We start from the raw sequence: 8690 nt of genomic DNA, 5'->3' as shown, positions 1-8690 counted from the left end.
CTGGATGTGTCTGTGAAGGTGTTTCTGGATAAGATTAATACTGAATAGGTAGAGTAGTATTGTTGAGGGCCTGAATAAAACAAAATAGTTGATCTTCCCACAAATAAGAGGGCATTTTCTCCCGCCTAGGTGCCTTGAGCTGGAATAGCAGTTTTTCCTGCTTTTGGACTTGGACTGAAACTATACCATCTTGGGTCTCCAGCTTGTGACTGCAGACACTGGGGCTTGCCAGCCTCCATAATTGATCCTATTGGTTCTGTTCCTTTGGAGAACCCTGACCGATACAGATTTTGGTACTGAGAGTGGTTCTAGAAGAACAGAAATGTAAGGAGGAGTTTCAGAATTGATTCTGGGGGCTCTGGAATTGGCTCTTCTACTCTTATTAGACTTAAAAGACACTAATGGCTCTATTTCTGGTAGTAAAGATAGCACTGATAGTCTATGGTATGATCTCGCAATAAAGATATTAAAAATGCCAGTATCAGGTACTTTTTAAAATATTTTATGTTATTTTTTTTAAGTTCATTTATTTATTTTGAGAGAGGGAGAGAGTGCGTGCATGCATGCAAACAGGAGAGAGGCAGAGAGAGAAGGAGACAGAGAGAATCCCAAACAGGCTCTACACTGACAGCATGGAGCCCAACGTGGGGATCGAACTCAAACTGTGAGATCATGACCTGAGCCCAAAACAAGAGTTGGACACTTAACTGACTGAACCACCCAGGCACCCCAAGATTTTAAGTATTCTCTACACTCAACACAGGGCTTGAACCCACAACCCTGAGATCAAGAGCTGTGTGCTCCAGCCAGGTGCTCTCACCATCAGATATTCTTAATCAACTACTTGTAAGAAGCAATGATCTAGTGACAGTATGTATGATACTTTTGAACATTCTTGTCAAACTAAGAAATGTAGTGAGCTTGGCTAATTGCTGCTGCTTCTTCTTCTTCTTCTTCTTCTTCTTCTTCTTCTTCTTCTTCGGCTAATTGCTTCTAATGTCACTTTCCCTACAATGTGGGGTAAGAAAAGGATGAACATGGGGATACAAATGAACACATTCCCTGTTATCTGGTATGGAGCTATGGAGCTGGCAAATGCTTTTCTCTTCATACCTGTCGATAAGGACCACAAGAAACAGTTTGCTTTCAGCTGGTGTGATGGCTAATTTAATGGGTCAATTGGACTGGACCATAGGGCACCCAGATATTTGGCTAAATGTTATTTCTAGGTGAGTCTGTAAGGGTGTTTCCAGAGGAGATTAGCTTTTACTCCGTAGACTGAGTCAAGCAGATTGTCCTTCCCCATGTGGATGGACACCATCTAATCCACTGAGGTCCCAAATAAAACCAAAAGGCAGAGGAAAGGAGAATTTTTTCTCATTGTCCTGACTACTTGAGGTGGGACACAGGTCTTCTGCCCTTGCACTAAAACTTACTCTATTGGTTTTCTTGATTCTCAGGTCTTTGATCTTGGACGAGAAAATACCACTGGCTTTTCTGGGTCTCCAGTTTGCAGATGGCAGATCATGGCACTTCTCAGCCACCATAATCTCTGAATCACTTCTATATAGCCTATACATGCTGTCGGTTCTGTTTCTCTGGAGAATCCTGAGGCCAGCAATATACCCTCACTGTTCTGCCTCAGGAATATATCCATTCTTCAACTCTATGTCAAAATTTGGTTCACAGGACAATTGATCACTGTCTTAGCCCATTCAGGCTGCTGTAACAAAGTACCATAAATGGGTGGCTTATAAAAAACAGAAATTTATTTCTCACAGTTCTGGGGGCTAGAAGTCCAAGATCAGATTGCCAGCATGAATAGGTTCTGATGAGATCCCTCTTCTGGGTTGCTGACAGGCAGACTTCTCATAGTATCCTCACATGGCAGAGAGAGAAAGATCCGGTCACTTTTTTTTTTTTTAAACATTTTTTTTTCCAACGTTTATTTATTTTTGGGACAGAGAGAGACAGAGCATGAACGGGGGAGGGGCAGAGAGAGAGGGAGACACAGAATCGGAAACAGGCTCCAGGCTCCGAGCCATCAGCCCAGAGCCTGACGCGGGGCTCGAACTCCCGGACTGTGAGATCGTGACCTGGCTGACTTTTTTTTTTTTTTAATAGGCTTCATGCCCAGTGCAGAGCCCAATGTGGGGCTTGAGCTCACATCTGGGGTCACTTTTATAAGGGCACTAATCCCATTCATGAGGGCTCCATCCTCATGACCTAATCATGTCCCAAAGGCCCCACCTCCTAATACCATCACATTAGGGGGGTCTGATTTCAACATATGAATTTTGGGGGACACAGACATTCAGGCCATTACGATCACCTTTCCCTTCCACAAGACATCACCCAGGTCCATGACATTGATGACATCGTGCTAATGGGCCCTAGTGAGCAAGAAGTAGCAACTACTCTAGACTTATTGGTAAGACATCTGTGTGTCAGAGGGTGGAAAATAAATCTGACAAAAATTCTGGGGCCTTCTATCTTTGTGAAATCTCTAGGGATCCAATGATGTGTGGCATGTTGTGCTGTCCCTTCTAAGATGAAGGATAAGTTGTTTCATCTGTCCCCTCCTACGATGAGGAAAGAGATGTAACACCTAGTGGAACTCTGGAGTTTGGAGGCAACATTCCTCATTTGAGTGTATTACTCCAACCCATTTATTGAAAAACCTGAAAAGCTGCTACTTATGCGTGGGGATAAGAGCAAGAGAGAAGGCCAGGCTGCCATGCAGGCTGCTCTGCCACTTGGGTCATATGATCTGGCAGATTCAATGGTGCCCGGGCCAGTGGCATATGGGAGGCTGTTTGGAGTCTTGTCAAAGTGTCCTGACCAGTGTCATTCCTCCAGCATTCTGCACACACTCCCATTAGAACACTTCTCATATTGTTTAACCGCTTGTTTTTCCCAACAGGCTGTGGGTTCCATAAAGACAGGAGCTGGGAGGTGTCTGCCTGGCTCAGTCAGCACAACATGTGGCACTTGATCTCCAGGTCAGTGAATTGAGTGCTATGTTGGGCGTACAGCTTATCCAAAAAAAAAAAAAAAAAAAAAAGGACAGGAGCTGTGATTATTTTGTAGCTGTGTACCCCATGTATGCCAAGTGTCCACCATGTAGCAGATGCTAAATATAATTTTTAATGAATACATTTTTCAAAGGGGTACTTTTTTTTTTTACTGTTTTATTTATTTATTTATTTATTTATTTATTTATCAACGTTTTTTATTTATTTTTGGGACAGAGAGAGACAGAGCATGAACGGGGGAGGGGCAGAGAGAGAGGGAGACACAGAATCGGAAACAGGCTCCAGGCTCCAAGCCATCAGCCCAGAGCCTGACGTGGGGCTCGAACTCACGGACTGCGAGATCATGACCTGGCTGAAGTTGGACGCTTAACCGACTGCGCCACCCAGGCGCCCCATGTTTTATTTATTTTTGAGAGGAAGAGAGAGAGAGAGAGAGAGAGAGCGAGCGAGCATGGGAGGGGCGGAGAGGGAGACACAGAATCTGAAGCAGGCTCCAGGCTCCGAGCTGTCAGCACAGAGCCTGAGACAGGGCTTGAACTCACAACCCATGAGATCATGACCTGAGCTGAAGTTGGATGTTCAACTGACTGAGCCACCCAGACACTCCTGAATACACTTTTTAAAATCTGAAAATGGCATATGTAGAATATACAGCAATGCACATTCAAGAATAGTGGAATGACCCAGGGTCCTCTTTGTGGGAATTAGTTAAAAAGTGACTCTTTCAGAATAGATGCCACCCGTAACCGAGAGGACACTGCTTGGTGAGCAGGGTGTGGGCTGAATTTTAGTCTTCCTTGGTCCCTTCAGTTAGGTGTCCTTATCCAGTGAACAATCTGCCCAACCATACCACCAGATCTGCAGGATCCTTTATACCAGTGGTTCTTAACTGTGGCCACATATTGGAAAAAAGGGGAATTTTGAAAATATCCAAGCTCACACCCCCATCTCAGATATTTGGATTTAATTGGTTCTGAGACTTTGACTTAATTTTAAAGCTCTCAGGTATTTCAATGTGCTGCCCAGGTTGGGAATTACAACTTTAGACTTACTGATGTGAAAATCTCAAACTAGACTCTATTGCAAATGTGTGTTTGTGTCATATAGGCACGCACCGACATACTGATGGGATTCATGATACAGCCCACATGTTAATGTCAATGCCAATGCCAACCACTGGCACTTCTACATTTACTTTCAGGAGCCTTCACCTTAACCAACCATTCCCAGATATCCAGGCACTCCCCCAACCTGTCCCACATTGAGGGGGGAACTAACTTAATAGGCAGTTGAACCACTACACTGGGACTACAGCTTAAGTTCGTGGGAGCAGGTGCTCTGAAGGAAAGTCCTTGCTCAGCAGAAACCTGGCTGTGTGGCTTGGAGAAACTTCACGATTCCCTGCTTTGGTTACTTTGCTTATAAAAGTAAACTAATGGCGTGGGTGTATTTCCCAGAAATATCACAAGATTTAATGAACAAATAATTGTGAAGTGCTCATAAATATAAACTGTTGTGCTATTGTTAAAGAACTTCATTGTACAAAATTCCATAGAAATCTCAAAAAGAAAAAAAGGCACTGACACAGATGGTGAGGAAGCTGCTTCGATAGATCTGCTCCTGCAGTTCTGAGTTTCTCTGGTCCCTGCCTTTCCTGAGTTTCGTTTGTTTAAGGTTTGTTGCGATTCTGAGACAATAGCCCCTGTTCTTTAAAAGAAAAAATCACTCTTTTTTTTCTCCTCCTTAAGCCAGCTTGTGTTGGTTTTCTGTTACTTGTAAACAAAAGTGATTTTATTCCAGGGAGTGCTATGCTCTAAAAATGTCAACATGTTTTGTACAAGAATAATTTTAACATATCTTTATTTTTATCCTGAAACAGGATTCATATGAAGATCTGTATTCGATATATGTAGTTATACTTAGTAATCTGCCTTTATAAAAATGTCCTATGCCCAAGAATGCCAGCAAATATCATGAGAAGCTACTTGTACAGTGGCCCTCAAACTTCAGTGGACATTAGAATCACTCGGGAAGCTTGTTGAACAGATTTCTAGGTCCTACCCTCAGTGTAGCAGGTCTGTGAAGGGGCCTGAGAACTTGCATTTCTTACAAGCTCCCAGGTGATGCTGATGCTGGCCTGCAAGCACTTTAAGAACCCCTGCTGGAGTATTTTCCAAATTCTAAGAAACATCTGGGGTACTTCTGGGGAATCTTATGACCTGTGCTACGTGTCTATGGTTACTGGTTCATATCATATAAATTATCTGAGGATTTTAACAAAGATATATTTAATTTTTTTTACATTTATTTATTTTTGAGAGAGAGAGAGAGAGAGAGAGAGAGAGAGAGAGAGAGAGAGTACAAGCAGGGGAGGGGCAAAGAGAGAGGGAGACACAAAATCTGAAGCAGGCTCCAGGCTCTGAGCTGTCAGCACAGAGCCTGACGTGGGGCTCGAACTCATCAGAGGTGAGATCATGACCGGAGCTGAAGTCGGCCACTTAACCGACTGAGCCACCCAGGCGCCGCAACAAAGATATATTTAAACAAATATATTTAAGCTTTCTAAGTTAGTGGTGGAACGTGGCAAAGCTGTGCCTATGAAGCAGTAAACCAGCACCTCTGTTTGTTTGTTTGCTTTGCCCATAGTTCAACCGCTCCAAACCCACACACTAAGGACCCTGAATCTGTCCATCCCCAGCGAAGCGAGACCTTCTGGCTGGGTCCCCCCCGATTTGGGCCGATTTCGCGCCTCCAAACAACCTTGGCATGATGTCTTATCTTAAGCAACCGCCTTATGCAGTCAACGGACTGAGTCTGATCACTTTGGGCATGTTCTTGCTGCGCCCCTCGGTGAGCTACCCGGGTATGGCTTCCGAATCGAAGAGCTAAGTGCCGCCAACAGCAGCAGCAGCAGCAGCAGCAGCAGCAGCAGCAGCAGCAACAGAATGGAGGTCAAAACGAAGTGACACCTGCGAAAAAGAAGACCTCTCCAGCTCGGGAGGTAAGTTCAGAGAGTGGAATGAGTGGCCAATTTGCTCCCCCCTCTAGCACCTCAGTCCCGGCCATTTCCAGCAGCAGTGCTCCTGTGTCTATCTGGAGCCCAGCTTCCATCTCCCCACTGTCAGATCCCTCGTCCACTTCCTCTTCCTGCATGCAGAGGTCCTGTCCCATGACCTATACTCAGGCTTCGGGTTATAGTCAAGGATATGCTGGCTCAGCTTCCTACTTTGGGGACATGGACTGTGGATCTTATTTGACCCCTATATACATCACCAGCTTCCTGGACCAGGGGCCACACTCAGCCCCTGGTACCAATGTGGTCAACAGTCATCTCAATCAGTCCCCGGCTTCTCTTTCCACCTAGGAATATGGAGCTTCAAGCTTGGATTTTAACTCAACCACTGATTGTTTGGATCATAAGGACCAAACTGCCTCCTGGAAGCTTAACTTCAATGCTGACTGCTTGGAATATAAAGATCAGACATCCCCGTGGAAATACCAGGTTTTGTGAAGATCCGTAGAACGTTTTTGTGGGCGATTTTTAAATATACTGGGCTGGACATTCCAGGTTTAGCCAGGCATTGGTTAAAAGAGTTAGATGGGATGATGCTCAGACTCATCTTCTAATCAATGTTCCGGGAGGCATAGAAGGAAAAATGAAGGGCCTTAGAGGGGCCACCAGCAACCAGCAACCTGAAATGGACAAACCAGTCTACTTAAGATCCTGTCATAGTTTTAGGTCATTCGTTTTCCTGATTTGCAAAGTGACCAAAAGCATTCTAGCCATGTGCAACCAAACACCACCAAAAATAAACAAAACTAAATTGTGAGGGAAAGGAGGGAAGGACATAGCCTTCTTAAGCAGAGGGGTTCCAATGTTTTAGCCAATCCGTGGTTGAATCTTAGGAATGAAGTGTCTCAAGCTCACTCACGTTTCATGACCAATTGGTAGTTGGCACTGAAAAACTTTTCAGGGCTGTGTGAATTGTGCGACTGATTGTCCCAGATGCACTACTTTGTTTTAAAAATAATGTTCATAAGGAGTCAATATGTAGTTTAGGAGACAATCAGTGTGTGTCTTATATAAATGGTGCATCTGTGGTTTTTAATCTGTGCTAAACTTCAAAACTGGGATCTCCTGTTATTGTATGCAACCTTGAACTCCACCTCTACAGATGTTCCTCTGTGATTAAGTAGGTTATAATTATAAGCAAATTCAGAGCAACTGAGTACTTACCTAAAAAGATTGCCTTTGGCTGGAGGTGAGCTGCACTGAAACTTTACAACAAAATATCTCTGGACAAGGAGAGTGAGAGAAGAGAAACAGGACATTAATTCATCTGTAATTTACTGTTGGTAAGTCTAGCAGTATGGAGACATTGGTCAATTGCTCTGACCCTGATGAATTTATAGACTGTGATCATTGTCATTTATGCTTGCAGATGTTAACTGGAAAAGTTATATATGCATAAACTTTTTCTTCCTGGATTTGGCAGATATATATAATTACGTTAAAATGGTTCTAGCACAAAAAAAATAAATGTATTCAAAATGTATTTTTTAAATGTATTTTAAACAATATTTATCTTACTTTTATTATAGCATGATAGAAAAATTAACCAAAGATATGTCGCAACAAAAAGACCATGAGTTACCATTTTCATATAGTTCAGGTACTTTTAAATTAAGCTGCTCCAAAAATTATTCATTTTATCTTTCTAAGAATTCGAGCTTGCTTTTTCATCTTCACTTCAAAGTTTCAACTTTTTGCTTGTTTTATCCAATCATTAGAGTGACTTTAATTTAAAATAGAAATAAATGTGGAGGCACCTGGGTGGCTCATTTGGTTAAGCATCTGACTCTTAATTTTATCTCAGGTGATGATCTCACGGTTTGTGGGTTCGATCCCCATGTCGGGCTCTGAGCTGATGGCGCGGAGCCTGCTTGGGATTCTCTGTCTCCCTCTCTCCCAAAAATAAATAAAAATAAATGTCACGAGCAGATGGTACACTCACTAAGTGAGTGTAGATGGAACATCACTCCCAATAAGACAATTATTGATCAGAAGTCACAAAAGCACTATCATCTATGAACTTAGGGGATTTCGTAAGCCTGGGCTGGGGGAGAGGGTCATAAAGTGCAAAATGGAAGATGTTACTTTTTCCTCAACTAATTTTTTTTTAACTTTTCAAATTTTGTAGTGTTGTAAAGTTAAAAAAAAAGGCATGTGACTTATGATCATTTTTTGCACTGCATCTTTGAGGTAATTTTATTGCTGGCCAATTGAATCTCAGCATTCACATCTCAGGAGTGTTTATAAACTTTTCACCAGCAGTAGCAATGGACATGCGTTTTGGAAACAGACATCTAGTGACTTTTCTTCAAGGGCAGGGTCAATGACTAGTCCAAACTTACCATTCAATGGCTTTAAAGCCTTTTTTTGTAATAGAGTCTTGCAACAAAAGACTCATCACAATTCTGGGGCAAATGATCTATTAAACTGGCGAATTGGAAAGGTGTTGATATTGGCTCCAAATGTTATTCTTCTGGCCTGGAGGAGTCGCACCACTCGTTTGTATAATAATTTAAACAAGACTTACAGTCAAATCTGAATCAAGAGCCCACTCAGCAAAGCAAAATATAACCTAAGAAATA

The 8690-nt window shown here is 42.8% G+C and overlaps 1 pseudogene; it reads left to right on the top strand.

The window, feature by feature from the left end:
• The first annotated feature begins 5801 nt into the window (after positions 1-5801).
• Positions 5802-6639, top strand: LOC102899322 (annotated as a pseudogene).
• Positions 6640-8690: the final 2051 nt, after the last annotated feature.

This window comes from Felis catus, chromosome C1, assembly GCF_018350175.1.
Source record: "Felis catus isolate Fca126 chromosome C1, F.catus_Fca126_mat1.0, whole genome shotgun sequence".
Classification (NCBI taxonomy): Eukaryota; Metazoa; Chordata; class Mammalia; order Carnivora; family Felidae; genus Felis; species Felis catus.
This window is presented reverse-complemented; position numbering and strand designations above follow the sequence as displayed.